This window comes from Theropithecus gelada, chromosome 12 (assembly GCF_003255815.1).
Source record: "Theropithecus gelada isolate Dixy chromosome 12, Tgel_1.0, whole genome shotgun sequence".
Lineage (NCBI taxonomy): Eukaryota > Metazoa > Chordata > Mammalia > Primates > Cercopithecidae > Theropithecus > Theropithecus gelada.
The window spans coordinates 34,334,585-34,350,163 of NC_037680.1; positions in this window are offsets into that span (position 1 = coordinate 34,334,585).

Genomic DNA, 15,579 nt, shown 5'->3' on the forward strand with positions numbered 1-15,579 from the left:
AAGTCCACTAATTCCAGGATGAGGGCCCAAGCTCATGACCTAATCTAACCCTATTTACTTTACTCTAACCCCTTCTTTAAGTATCATCACATTGAGAGCTAGGGCTTCATCATGTGGATTTAGAGACAGTGAGGGGGAACATTCAGTCAAAAACACCTTATAATCTTTTTTGTTTTGTAAGGTTATTAATAATGTCCCATTTTTCATTTCTGATGTTACTAATTTTAGTCTGTTTTTTCTTTTCTTTTCTTTTCTTTTCCCTCCCTCCCTCCCTCCCTCCCTCCCTCCCTCCCTCCCTCCCTCCCTCCCTTCCTTCCTTCCTTCCTTCCTTCCTTCCTTCCTTCCTTCCTTCCTTCCTTCCTTCCTTCCTTCCTTCCTTCCTTCCTTCCTTTGAAACAGAGTCTTGCTCTGTCACCCAGGCTGGAGTGCAGTGGTGCAATCTTGGTTCTCTGCAACCTTGCCTCCTGGGTTCAAGTGATTCTCCTGGCTCAGCCTCCCAAGTAGCTAGGATTATAGGTGTGTGCCATCACACCCAGCTAAGTTTTGCATTTTTAGTAGAGACGAGGTTTCACCATGTTGGCCAGGCTGGTCTCGAACTTCTGACCTCAGGTAATCCACCAGCCTCAGCCTTCCAAAGTGCTGGGATTTCAGACATGAGCCACTGCGCCCAGCTGAGTTTTTTTTTGTTTTTTTTTTTGCCTGGTAAGATTAGCTAAAGTTTTGTTGGTCTTTTCAAAGAACCAACATTTGGTTTTACAGATTTTCTCTATGGTTTTTCTATTTTCTATTTCCTTTATTTTCTCTGTAATATTATTTGTTTCCTTCTGATTGCTTTGGATTTGCTTTTTTTTTTCTCTCTTTAAGATAAAGTTTTGGTTTTGATTTGAGATCTACTTTTTTTAAAAAAAATAGGCATTAATTATACATTTCCGTCTAGGCACTATTTTTATTGCATCTCATAAGATCTGGTATACTGTGTTTTTATTTTCATTTACCTCAAGGCATTTTCTAATTTCTTTTGTGATTTACTTTTTGAGCTTTGTTATTTACAACTGTGCTCAATTTTCATATACTTGTGAAATTTCCAAATTTTCATGTTATTAATTTCTAATTTCATTTCACTGTGGTCACATAGCATAATTTGTATCATTGCAGTCTTTTACACTTTATTAAGGCTTGCTTTATGGTGTAACATAGGTTTTCTCTTGGTAAATGTTACTCGTGTGCTTGAGAAGAATGTATATTCTTTTATCAATAAATGGAGGTTCTTTAGATCTCTGGAAACTGGATTATACCTTGTTCAAGACTTCCATTTTTTTGAAGACATTCTGTCTATCTATTCTATCCACCATTGAAAGTGGGTTAATTAATCTCCAACTACTATTGAATTGACTATTTTCTCCTTCAATTCTGTTAGTTTTGCTTGTGAATTTGGGGTTGTTTGGTGCATATATGTTGTTAATTCTGACATATTTTGGATCAATTAACTCTTCTGTTTTTTTTAAGACAGAGTCTCACTCTGTTGTTCAAGCTGTAGTATAGTGGTGTGATCTCAGCTCACTGCAACCTCCACCTCCCAGGTTCAAGTGATTCTCTTGCCTCAGCCTCCCAAGTAGCTGGGATTACAGGTGCATGCCACCATGCCTGGCTAATTTTGGTATTTTTAGTAGAGACAGGGTTTCTCCATGTTGGCCAGGCTGGTCTCGAACTCCTGACCTCAAGTGATACACCTGCCTTGGCCTCCCAAAGTGCTGGGATTACAGGCCTGAGACACTGTGCCTGGCCAATTAACTCTTTTTTTAAAAATTATTATTTATAGTATTTTACTTTAAGTTCTAGGGTACATGTGCACAATGTGCAGGTTTGTTACATATGTATACATGTGCCATGTTGGTGTGCTGCACCCATTAATTTGTCATTTACATTAGGTATATCTCCTAATGCTATCCCTCCCCCATCCCCCAACCCCCCAGCAGGCCCCAGTGTGTGATGTTCCCCTCCCTGTGTCCATATGTTCTCACTGTTCAACTCCCACTTATGAGTGAGAACATGCAGTGTTTGGTTTTCTGTGTTTGTGATATTTTGCTGAGAATGATGGTTTCCAGCTTCATCCATGCCCCTGTAAAGGACATGAACTCATCCTTTTTTATGGCTGCATAGTATTTCACGGTGTATATCTGCCACATTTTCTTCATCCAGTCTATCACTGATGAACATTTGGGTTGGTTCCAAGTTTTTGCTCTTGTGAATAGTGCCACAATAAACATATGTGTGCATGTGTCTTTATAGCAGCATGATTTATAATCCTTTGGGTATATGCCCAGTAATGGGATGGCTGGGTCAAATGGTATTTCTAGTTCTAGATCCTTGAAGAATCACCACACTGTCTTCCACAATGATTGAACTAGTTTACAGTCCCCCCAACAGTGTAAAAGCGTTCCTATTTCTCCACATCCTCTCCAGCACCTGTTGTTTCCTGACTTTTTAATGATTGCCATTCTAACTGGTGTGAGATGGTATCTCACTGTGGTTTTGTTTTGCATTTCTCTGATGGTGAGTGATGATGAGCATTTTTTCATGTGTCTGTTGGCTGCATAAATGTCTTCTTTTGAGAAGTGTCTGTTATTCTTTGCCCCACTTTTTGATGGGGTTGTTTGATTTTTTCTTGTAAATTTGTTTAAGTTCTTCGTAGATTCTGGATATTAGCCCTTTGTCAGATGGGTAGATTGTAAAAATTTTCTCCCATTTTGTAGGTTGCCTGTTCACTCTGATGGTACTTTCTTTTGCTGTGCAGAAGCTGTTTAGTTTAATTAGATCCCATTTGTCAATTTTGGCTTTTGTTGCCATTGCTTTTGGTGTTTTAGTCATGAAGTCCTTGCCCATGCCTATGGCCTGAATGGTATTGCCTAGGTTTTCTTCTATGGTTTTTATGGTTTTAGATCTAACATTTAAGTCTTTAATCCATCTTGAATTGATTTTTGTATAAGGTGTAAGGAAGGGATCCAGTTTCAGCTTTCTATATATGGCTAGCCAGTTTTCCCAGCACCATTTATTAAATAGGGAATCCTTTCCCTATTTCTTGTTTTTGTCAGGTTTGTCAAAGATAAGATGGTTGTAGATGTATGGTATTATTTTTGAGGGCTCTATTCTGTTCCATTGGTCTATATCTCTGTTTTGGTACCAGTACCATGCTGTTTTGGTTACTGTAGCCTTGTAGTATAGTCTCAAGTCAGGTGGCATGAGGCCTCCAGCTTTGTTCTTTTGGCTTAGGATTGTCTTGGCAATACAGGCTTTGTTTTGGTTCCATATGGACTTTAAAGTAGGTTTTTCCGATTCTGTGAAGAAAGTCGTTGGTAGCTTGATGGGGATGGCATTGAATCTATAAATTACCTTGGGCAGTATGGCCATTTTCACTATATTGATTCTTCCTATCCATGAGCATGGAATGTTCTTCCATTTGTTTGTGTCCTCTTTAATTTCGTTGAGCAGTGGTTTGTAGTTCTCCTTGAAGAGGTCCTTCACATCTCTGGTAAGTTGGATTCCTAGGTGTTTTGTTCTATTTGAAGCAATTGTGAATGAGAATTCACTCATGATTTGGCTCTCTGTTTGTCTGTTACTGGTGTATAGGAATGTTTGTGATTTTTGCACATTGATTTTGTATCCTGAGACTTTGCTGAAGTTGCTTATCAGCTTAAGGAGATTTGGGGCTGAGACGATGGGGTTTTCTAAATATACAATCATGTCATCTGCAAACAGGGACAATTTGACTTCCTGTTTTCCTGATTGAATACCCTTTATTTCTTTCTCTTGTCTAATTGCCCTGGCCAGAACTTCCAACACTGTGTTGAATAGGAGTGGTGAGAGAGGACATCCCTGTCTTATGCCAGTTTTCAAAGGGGACGCTTCCAGTTTTTGCCTGTTCAGTATGATATTGGCTGTGGGTTTGTCATAAATAGCTCCTATTATTTTGAGATACGTCCCATCAATACCTAGTTTATTGAGAGGTTTTAGCATGAAGGGCTGTTGAATTTTGTCAAAGGTCTTTTCTGCATCTATTGAGATAATCATGTGGTTTTTGTCTTTGGTTTTGTTTATATGATGGATTACGTTTATTGATTTGCATATGTTGAACCAGCCTTGCATCTCAGGGATGAAGCAAACTTGATCGTGGTGGATAAGCTTTTTGATGTGCTGCTGGATTCAGTTTGCCAGTATTTTATTGAGGATTTTCGCATCGATGTTCATCAGGGATGTTGGTCTAAAATTTCCTTTTTAGTTGTGTCTCTGCCAGGCTTTGGTATCAGGATGATGTTGACCTCATAAAATGAATTAGGGAGGATTCCCTCTTTTTCTATTGATTGGAGTAATTTCAGTAGGAATGGAACCAGCTCCTCTTTGTACCTCTGGTAGAATTCAGCTGTGAATCCGTCTGGTCCTGGACTTTTTTTGGTTGGTAGACTATTAATTATTGCCTCAATTTCAGAACCTGTTATCAGTCTATTCAGGGATTCAACTTCTTCCTGGTTTAGCCTTGGGAGGGTGTATGTGTCCAGGAATTTATCAATTTCTTCTAGATTTTCTAGTTTATTTGCGTAGAGGTGTTTATAGTATTCTCTGATGGTAGTTTGTATTTCTGTGGGATTGGTGGTGATATCCGCTTTATCATTTTTTATTGCGTCTATTTGATTCTTCTCTCTTTTCTTATTAGTCTTGCTAGCGGTCTATCAATTTTGTTGATCTTTTCAAAAAACCAGCTCCTGGATTCATTGCTTTTTTGAAGGGTTTTTTGTGTCTCTATCTCCTTCAGTTCTGCTCTGATCTTAGTTATTTCTTGCCTTCTGCTAGCTTTTGAATGTGTTTGCTCTTGCTTCTCTAGTTCTTTTAATTGTGATGTTAGGGTGTCAATTTTAGATCTCTCCTGCTTTCTCTTGTGGGCATTTAGTGCTATAAATTTCCCTGTGCACACTGCTTTAAATGTGTCCGAGAGATTCTGGTATGTTGTGTCTTTGTTCTTATTGGTTTCAAAGAACATCTTTATTTCTGCCTTCATTTCGTTATGTACCCAGTAGTCATTCAGGAGCAGGCTGTTCAGTTTCCATGTACTTGAGCAGTTTTGAGTGAGTTTCTTAATCCTGAGTTCTAGTTTGATTGCCCTGTCATCTGAGAGACAGTTTGTTATAATTTCTGTTCTTTTACATTTTCTGAGGAGTGCTTTACTTCCAACTATGTGGTAAATTTTGGAATAAGTGTGATGTGGTGCTGAGAAGAATGTATATTCTGTGGATTTGGGGTGGAGAGTTCTGTAGATGTATATTAGGTCCTCTTGGTGCAGAGCTGAGTTCAATTCCTGGATTTCCTTGTTAACTTTCTGTCTTGTTGATGTGTCTAATGTTGACAGTGGGATGTTAAAGTCTCCCATTATTATTGTGTGGGAGTCTAAGTCTCTTTTTATGTCTCTCAGGACTTGCTTTATGAATCTGGGTGCCCCTGTATTGGGTGCATATATATTTAGGATAGTTGGCTCTTCTGGTTGAATTGATCCTTTTACCATTATGTAATGGCCTTCTTTGTCTCTTTTGATCTTTGTTGGTTTAAAGTCTGTTTTATCAGAGACTAGGATTGCAATGCCTGCTTTTTTTTTGTTTTCCATTTGCTTGGTAGATCTTCCTCAATCCCTTTAATTTGAGACTGTGTGTGTCTCTGCACGTGAGATGGGTCTCCTGAATATAGCACACTGATGGGTCTTGCCTCTTTATCCAATTTGCCAGTCTGTGTCTTTTAATTGGAGTATTTAGCCCATTTACATTTAAGGTTAATATCGTTATGTGTGAATTTGATCCTGTCATTATGATGTTAGCTGGTTATTTTGCTCATTAGTTGATGCAGTTTCTTCCTAGTATCGATGGTCTTTACAATTTGGCATGTTTTTGCAGTGGCTGGTACCGGCTGTTCCTTTCCATGTTTAGTGCTTCCTTCAGGAGTACTTGTAAGGCAGGCCTGCTGGTGACAAAATCTCTTAGCGTTTCCCTGTCTATAAAGGATTTTATTTCTCCCTCCCTTATGAAACTTAGTTTGACTGGATATGAAATTCTTGGTTGCGGTGTTTGTTTTTCTGTTCCTGCATCAGTTTGCTGAGGATAATGGCTTCCAACTCCATCCATGTCCCTGCAAAGGACATGATCTCATCCTTTTTGTGGCTGCATAGTATTACATGGTGTATATGTACCATATTTTCTTTATCCAGTCTATCATTGATGGGCGTTTAGATTGTGTTCATGTCTTTGCTATTCTTAATAGAAAATGCACAATCAAATTATATTAATGGTAGCCACCCTGTTGTACAATCAAATACTAGGCCTTATTTATTCATTTTAACTTTTTGGTACTTATTAATGATCCCACCTCCCTCCTATCCCCCACTAACCTTCCCAACCTCTGGTAACCATCCTTCTACCCTCTATCTCAATGGGTTCAATTGTCTTTATTTTTAGATCCCACAAATAATGAGACCATGTGATGTTTGTATTTCTGTGCCTGGCTTACATAACATCACTTAACACAATGAATTCCAGTTCCATCCGTGTTGTTGCCCAGGGGTCTTATTATTTTTTATGGCTGAATAGTACTCCATTGTGTATGAGAACCACATTTTCTTTATCCATTATTTGTTGATGGACACTTCAGTGCTTCCAAATCTTGACTATTGTTAACAGAGCTGCAACAAACATAGGAGTGTAGATATCCCTTCGACACACTCATCTCCTTTCTTTTGGGTATATACTCAGTGGTGGGATTGCTGAATCATATGGTAACTCTATTTTTCATTTTTTGAGGAACTGCCAAACTGTTCTCCATAGTGGCTGTACTAATTTACATTCCACTAACAGTGTACAAAAGGTCCCTTTTCTCCACATCCTAGCCAGCATTTGTTATTGCCTGTCTTTTAAGCCATTTTAACTGGGGTGAGATGACATCTCATTGTAGTTTTGACTTGCATTCCTCTGATGATCATGACATTGAGCATCTTTCATATGTCTGTTTGCCATTTGCATCTCTTCTTTTGAGAAATGTCTTTTCAAATCTTTTGCCCATTTAAAATTGGATTATTAGATTTTTTTTTTTTTTTTTACTTTTTGTTTTGTTTTGTTTTGAGACAGAGTTTCACTGTCTCGCCCAGGCTGGAGTGCAATGGTGCAATCTTGGCTCACTGGTACCTCCACCTCCTGGGTTCAAGCGATTCTCCTGCCTCAGCCTCCTAAGTAGCTGGGATTACAGACATGTGCCACCATGCCCAGCTAATTTTTGTACTTTTAGTAGAGATGGGGTTTCACCATGTTGGCCAGGCTGGTCTCCAACTCCTGACCTCAGATGATCTACCTGCTTTAGTCTCCCAAAGTGCTGGGATTGCAGGTGTAAGCCAACGTGCCTGGCCAGTTTTTCTTTTTCTTTTTTTTCCGATAGAGTTCATTGAGCTCCTTATATATACTGGTTATCAATCCCCTGTTAGATAGGTAGTTTGCAAATAATTTTTCCCATTCTGTGGGTTGCCTCTTTCCTTTTTGGGTTGTTTCCTTTGCTATACAAAAGCTTTTTAACTTGATGTGATCCCATTTATGCATTTTTGCTTTGGTTGCCTGTGCTTGTGGGATATTACTCAAGAAATCTTAGTGCAGTCCAATGTCCTGGAAGTTTCCCCAAAGTTTTCCTATAGTAGTTTCATAGTTTGAGGTCTTTAAGTCTTTAGTCCATTTGGATTTGATTTTCGTATATGTTGAGAGATAGGGGTCTAGTTTCTTTCTTCTGCACATGAATGTCCAGTTTTCCCAGCATCATTTATTAAAGAGACTGTCTTTTCCCTAGTGTATCTTCTTGGTACCTCTGTCAAACGTGAGCTCACTGTAGGTGTATAGTTTTGTTTCTGGGTTCTCTATTCTATCCCATTGGTCTGTGTGTCTGTTTTTATTCTAGTACCATGATGTTTTGGTTACTATAGTTGTGAAGTATAATTTGATGCCAGATATTGTGCTTCCTCCAGTTTTGTTATTTTTGTTTAGGATAGTTTTGGCTATTCTGGGTCTTTTGTGGTTCCATATAAATTTTAGGATTTTTTTTTCTATTTCTGTGAAGAATGTCATTGGTGTTTTGATAGGGATTGCATTGAATCTATAGATTGCTTTGGGTAGTATGGATATTTTAACAATATTGATTCTTCCAATCCATGAACGTGAAATATCTTTCCAATTTGTGGTGTCCTCTTCAATTTTTTTCATCAGTGTTTTATAGTTTTTATTATAAAGATCTTTTACTTCTTTGATTAAGTGAATTCCTAGGCATTTAATTTTATTTGCAGCTGTAGTAAATGAGATTACTTTTTAAAATTTCTTTTTCAGTTTGTTCACTGTTGGCATATAAAAGTGCTATTGATATTTGTATGTTGATATTGTATCCTGCAACTTTATTGAATTTGGTTATAATTTCTAATAGTTTTTTGGTGGAGCCTGTAGGTTTTTCCAAATATAAGATCATATAATCTGCAAACAAGGATAATTTGATTTCTTCCTTTCCAATTTGGATGCCCTCTTCTTTTTCTCTTGTCTAGCTGCTCTATCTAGGACTTCCAGTATTATGCTGAAAAACAGTAGTGATAGTGGGCATCCTTGTCGTGTTCCAGATATTAGAGGAAGGGCTTTCAGTACCCCCTGCTACCCCCTAGTTAGTATGACATCTGCTATGGATCTTTTGTATATGGCTTTTATTAGATTGACATATGTTCTTTCTGTACTCAGTTTTTTGAGGGTTTTCTTTCATGAAGGGATGCTGAATTTTGTCAAATGGATTTTTAGCATTGATGGAAATGATTGTATGGTTTTGGTACTTCATACTGTTGATATAATGTATCACGTTGATTAATTTGCATATGTTGGAACCATCATTGCATCCCTGGGATATATCCCACTTGGTCATGATGAATCGTCTTTTAAATGTGTTGTTAAATTTGTATTTAGTTGAAGATTTGTGCATCAGTATTCATCAGAGACATGGACCTGTACTTTTCTTTTCTTGATGTATCTTTGGTTTTGGTATCAGGGAAAATAATAGCCTTGTAGAATGAGTTTGGAAGTAGTCACTTCTCCTTGATTTTTCAGAATAGTTTGAATAAGATTAGTATTAGTTCTTCCTTAAATGTTCGGTAGAATTCAGCAGTGAAGTCATCAGGTCCCGAGCTTTTCTTTACTGAAAGACTTTTGATTATGGCTTCCATCTCATTAGTTGTTACTGATCTGTTAATGTTTTGGATTTCTTCATAGTTTAATCTTGGTAGGTGGTATGTGTCTAGAAATTTGTCCATGTCTTTTAGATTTTCCAATTTATTGGCTTATAGTTGTTCACAGTAGTGACTTATGACCCTTTGAATATTTGCAGAATCAGTTGTTGTGTCTCCTTTTTCATCTCTGATTTTATTTATTCATATCTTCTCTCTTTTTTTTGAGCTAATCTGGCTAAAGCCTTGTCCATTTTGTTTAACTTTAAAAAACCAACTTTTTGTTTCATTGATCTTTTGTATTGTTTTCTTCCTTGTAATTTTATTTATTTCTGCTCTGATCTTTTTTATTTCTTCTGTTAATTTTGGATTTGGTTTGCTCTTGATTTTCTAGTTCTTTAAGATGCATTGTTAGGTGGTTTATTTGATGTTTTTCTTTTTTTAGTGTGGGCATTTATAGCTATAAACTTTCCTCTTAGTACTGTTTTTGCTGTATCCCATAGGTTTTGGTATGTTGTGTTTCCATTAGCATGTGTTACAATAAATTTTTAAATTTCCTTTGTAATTCCTTCATTGACCCACTGGTCATTCAGAAGCATATTGTTTAATTTTCATGTTGATCTTGTTTGGCTGTGTCCCCAACCAAATCTCATCTTGAATTCCCACATGTTGTGGGAGGGACCTCAAAGGAAGTAATTGAATCACGGGGGCAGGTCTATCTTGTGCTGTTCTCATGATAGTGAATAAGTCTCATGAGATCTGGTGGTTTTTATAAGGGGGAATTTCCCTGCACAAGCTTTCTGTCTTTGCCTGCTGCTATCCATGTAAGATGGGACTTGCTCCTCCTTGCCTTCCATGATGATTGTGAAGCCTCCCAAACCACATGGAACTGTAAGTCCAATAAATATCTTTCTTTTGTAAATTGGCCAGTCTTGGGTATGTCTTTTTCAGCAGCATGAAAACAAATGAACACAGTAAATTGGTACCAGCAGAGTAAGGTGCTGCTGAAATGATACCCAAAATTGTGGAAGCAACTTTGGAACGGGGTTACAGGCAGAGGTTGGAAAAGTTTGGAGAGCTCAGAGTAAAACAGGAAAATGTGGGAAAGTTTGGAACTCCTTAGAGACTTGTTGAATGGCTTTGTCCAAAATTTGGATAATGATATGAACAATGAAATCTAGGCTGAGGTGGTCTTAGATGGAGATGAGAAACTTGTTGGGAGCTAGAGCAAAGGTGACTCTTGTTATATTTTAGCAAAGAGACTGGTGGCATTTTGCCCCTGCCCTAGAGATTTGTGGAACTTTGAGCTTGAGAGAGATGATTTAAGGTATTTGGTAGAAGAAATTTCTAAGCAGCAAAGAATTCAAGAGGTGACTTGGGCACTGTCAAAGGCATTCAGTTTTAAAAGGGAAATAGAGCATAAAAGTTCAGAAAATTTGCAGCCTGACAATGCAGTAGAAAAGAAAAACTCATTTTCTAAGGAGAAATTAAAGATGCCTGTAGAAATTTGCATAAGTAACAAGAAGCCCAATGTTAATCCCCAAGACAATGGGGAAAATGTCTCCAGGGCATCTCAGAGACCTTTGCAGTGGCCCCTTCCTTCACAGGCCTGGAGGCCTAGGAGAAAGAAATGGTTTTGTGGGCCAAGCCCAGGACCCCATGCTGTGTGCAGTCTACGGACTTGGTGCCCTGCATCCCAGGCACTCCAGCCATGGCTGAAAGGTGCCAACATAGAGATTGAGCCGTGGCTTCAATCTCTTGGCAGCCTTGGCAGCTTCCACATAACATTGAGTCTATGCATGCACAGAACTCAAGAATTGAGGTTTGGGAACCTCCACCTAGGTTTCAGAGGATGTATGGAAACACCTGGATGCCCAGGAAGAAATTTGCTGAAGGGTGAGGCCCTCATGGAGAACCTCTGCTAGGACAGTACAGAAGGGAAATGTGGGCTCAGGGCTCCCACACAGAGTCCCTACCTGGGCACCACCTAGTGGAACTGTGAGAAGAGGGCCATCATCCTCTAGACTCCAGAATGGTAGATCCACTGACAGCTTGCACCATGTGCCTGGAAAACCCACGGACACTCAACACCAGTTCGTGAAAGCAGCTGGGAGGGAAGTTGTACCCTGCAAAGCCACAGGAGCAGAGCTGCCCAAGACCATGGGAACCCACCTCTTGCATCAGCATGACCTGGATGAGAGACATGGATTCAAAGAAGATCATGTTGAAACTTTAAGATTTGACTGCTCCACTGGATTTCAGACTTGCGTGGGGCCTGTAGCCCCTTCGTGTTGGCTAGTTTCTTCCATTTGGAATGGGTGTGTTTACCCAATGCCTGTACCCCACTGTATCTAGGAAGTAACTCACTTGTTTTGATTTTACAGGCTCATAGGTGGAAGACCTTGCCTTGTCTCAGATGAGGCTTTAAACTATGGACTTTTAGGCCGGGCGCGGTGGCTCAAGCCTGTAATCCCAGCACTTTGGGAGGCCGAGACGGGCGGATCACGAGGTCAGGAGTTCAAGACCATCCTGGCTAACACGGTGAAACCCCGTCTCTACTAAAAAATACAAAAAACTAGCCAGGCGAGGTGGTGGGCGCCTGTAGTCCCAGCTACTCGGGAGGCTGAGGCAGGAGAATGGCTTAAAAACCCGGGAGGCGGAGCTTGCAATGAGCTGAGATCTGGCCACTGCACTCCAGCCTGGGCGACACAGCGAGACTCCGTCTCAAAATAAATAAATAAATAAATAAATAAATAAACTATGGACTTTTGAGTTAATGCTGAAATGAGTTAAGACTTTGGGGGACTGTTGGGAAGGCATGACTGGTTTTGAAATGTGAGGATATGAGATTTGGGAGGGGCCAGGGGTGGAATGATATGGTTTGGCTGTGCCCCCACCCAAATCTCATCTTGAATTCCCATGTGTCGTGAAAGGGACCCCATGGGAGGTAACTGAATCACTGGGCAGGTCTTTCCCATGCTGTTCTCATGATAGTGAATAAGTCTCATGAGATCTGATGGTTTTGCAAGGGGGAGTTTCTGTACACAACTTATCTCTTTTTGCCTGCTGCCATCCATGCAAGATATGACTTGCTCCTCCTTGCCCTCCGCCATGATGGCAAGGCCTCCCTAGCCATGTGGAACATTTTTTTTTTTTTTTTTTTTTTTTTTTTTGAGATGGAGTCTAGCTCTGTTGCCAGGCTGGAGTGCAGTGGCATGATCTCAGCTCACTGCAACCTCCGCCTCCTGGGTTCAAGAGATTCTCCTGCCTCAGCCTCCTGAGTAGCTGGGATTACAGGCACACACTGCCACGCCCAACTAATTTTTGAATTTTTAGTAAAGACAGAGTTTCACTATGTTGACCAGGATGGTCTTGATCTCCTGACCTTGTGATCCGCCCACCTCAGCCTCCCAAAGTTCTGGGATTATAGGTGTGAGCCACTGTGCCTGGCCCATTAAATTTCTTTCTTTTGTAAATTGACCAGTCTTGGGTCTGTCTTGACTGACCCAAGTCCATTAGTCCATGAAAATGGACTAATACACATACAAATACTAAACATGTATTTGTATAGTTTCCAAAATTCCTCTTTTTATTGAGTTCTAGTATGATTCTGTTGTGGTCAGAGAGGATGCTTGATATTATTTCAATTATTTTGACTATTTTAAGACTTGTTTTGTGACCTAACATGTAGTGACCTAACATGTAGTCTATCCCTGAGAATAATCCATGTACTAAGGAAAAGAATGTGTATTCTGTAGCCATTGGATGAAATGTTCTGTACATATCTACTAGATTCATTTGTTATATAGTACAGTGTTTCTTTGGGCCATGGCCCAGTGTTTCTTTGTTGATTTTCTCTCTGGAAGATCTGTTCAATGCTGAAAGTGGGGTGGTGAAATCTCCAGTTACTATTGTATTGGAGTCTATCTCTCTCTTTAGCTCTGATAATATTTGCTTTATATTTCTGGGTGCTCCAGTGTTGGGTGCATACATATTTCAAATTGTTATATTCTCTTGCTGATTTCACCCCTTTATCATTATATAGTGACCTTCTTTGTCTCTTATAGTTTTTGTCTTGAAATATATTTTGTCTAATGTAAGTATAGCTACTTTTGCTCTTCTTTGGTTTTCATTGGCATGAAATATATTTTTTTCCAGCCCTTTATTTGCATTCTATGTGTGTGTTTGTAGGTGAAGTGCATTTCTTGTAGGCAACAGATTAATGAGTCTAATTTTATTTATTTATTTTTAATCCATTCAGTTACTCTATGTCTTTTGATTGGAGAGTTTAATCCATTTACATTCAGTGTTATTATTGATAAATAAGGACTTATTCCTGCTATTTTGTTATTTGTTTTCAGGTTGTTTTGTGGTCTTCTCTCCCTTCTTTCTTTCTTGTCTTCCTTTTAGTGAAGATGATTTTATCTGGTGATATGATTTCATTTCTTGCTTTTTCTTTTTTGAGTATTTACTGTATGTTTTTCAATTTGAGGTTACCATGAGGCTTGCAAATACTATCTTATAACCCATTATTTTAAACTGATAACAACTTAACACTGTTTGCATAAACAAACAAGCCAAAAAAAAATTAATAGACTATGTCTTAACTTCATCCCCCTGCTTTGTAACTTTTTGTTGTTGCTATTTATATCTTACTCTACTGTCTATGTCTTAAAACATTGTAGTTATTATTTTTGATTGGTTCACTGTTTATCTTTCTACTTAAGATAAAAGTAGTTTACACACCACAGTTACAGTCTTATAATAATCTGTGTTTTTCTGTGTACTGACTATCACCAGTGAGTTTTGTATTTTAGATGATTTCTTCTTGCTCATTAACATCTTTTTCTTTTGGAATGAAGTACTCCCTTTAGCATTTCTTGTAGGACAGGTCTGGTGTTGATGAAATCACTTGGCTTTTCTTTGTCTGGGAAAGTCTTTATTTCTCCTTCATGTTTGAAGGGTAATTTTGTGGGATTTACTATTCTAGGTTAAGAGTTTGTTCTCTTCAGCACTTTAAATATGTCATGCCACTCTCTTCTAGCCCATAAGGTTTTACACTGAAAAGTCTCCTGTCAGATGTACTAGAGCTTCATTGTATGTTATTTGTTTCTTTTCTCTGCTTTTAGGATCCTTTCTTCAACTCTGACCTTTGGGAGTTTGATTATTAAATGTGTTGAGGTAGTCTTCTTTGCGTTAAATCTGCTCGGTGTTCTATAATTTTCTTGGACTTGGATATTGATATGTTTCTAGGTTTTGTAAGTTCTGTTATTAGCCCTTTGACTAAACTTTCTATCCCTATCTCTTTCTTTACCTCCTCTTTAAGACCAATAACTCTCAGCTTTTCCTTTTGAAGCTATTTTCTAGATTCCATAGGTATGCTTCATTGTTCTTTATTGTTTTTTCTTTTGTCTCTTCTGTGTGTTTTCAAATAGCTTATTTTCAGCCTCACTAATTCTTTATTCTGCTTGATCAATTCTACATTAAAAGACTCTGATGCATTCTTCAGTATGTCAATTGCATTTTTCACTCCAGGATTTCTACTTATTCTTTTTAATTATTTCAATCTTTTTGTTAGATTGAGCTGATAGAATTCTAAATTCCTTCTCTTTGCTATCTTGAATTTCTCTGAGTTTCTTCAATATATCTATTTGGAATTCTGTCTGAACAGTCACATATCTCTTTCTCCAGGATTGGTCCCACATGCCTTATTTACTTCTTTTGGTGAGATAATGTTTTCCTGGATCATCTTAATACTTGTAGATCTTCTGAGTCTGGGTATTGAAGAGTTAGTATTTATCATAGTCTTCACAGTCTGGGCTTGTTCGTACCCATCTTTCTTGGGGAGGCTTTCCAGCTATTTGAAAGGACTAGGGTTTTGTGATCTAAGCTGTATCTGCTTTAGGAGGCAGTAACGCTCTGGTTCTTGTAGACTCACAGAGGTACTACCTTGATGTTCTTGGACAAGATCCAGAAGAATTCTCTGTATTACTAGGCAGAGACTCTTCTTCTCTTCCTTTACTTTCTTCCAAACAAAGAGTCTCTTTTTCTCCGTTCTGAGCCACCTGGAGCTAGGGATGGAGTGACACAAGCACCCCTGTGGCCACCACTTTTTGGACAGAGATGGGTAGGACATAAAGCGAGAATAGCACTGGGTCTGGCCCAAGGCCTGCTATAACGACTCCCTGGCTACCACCTATATTCACTCAATGCTCTAGGGCTCTACAATCATCAGCTGGCAAAACCAGCCAGGCCTATGTCCTTTTCTTCAGGGCAGCAAATTCCCCCAGGTCTTGTGTGGCTTGGGGGGGCATCCA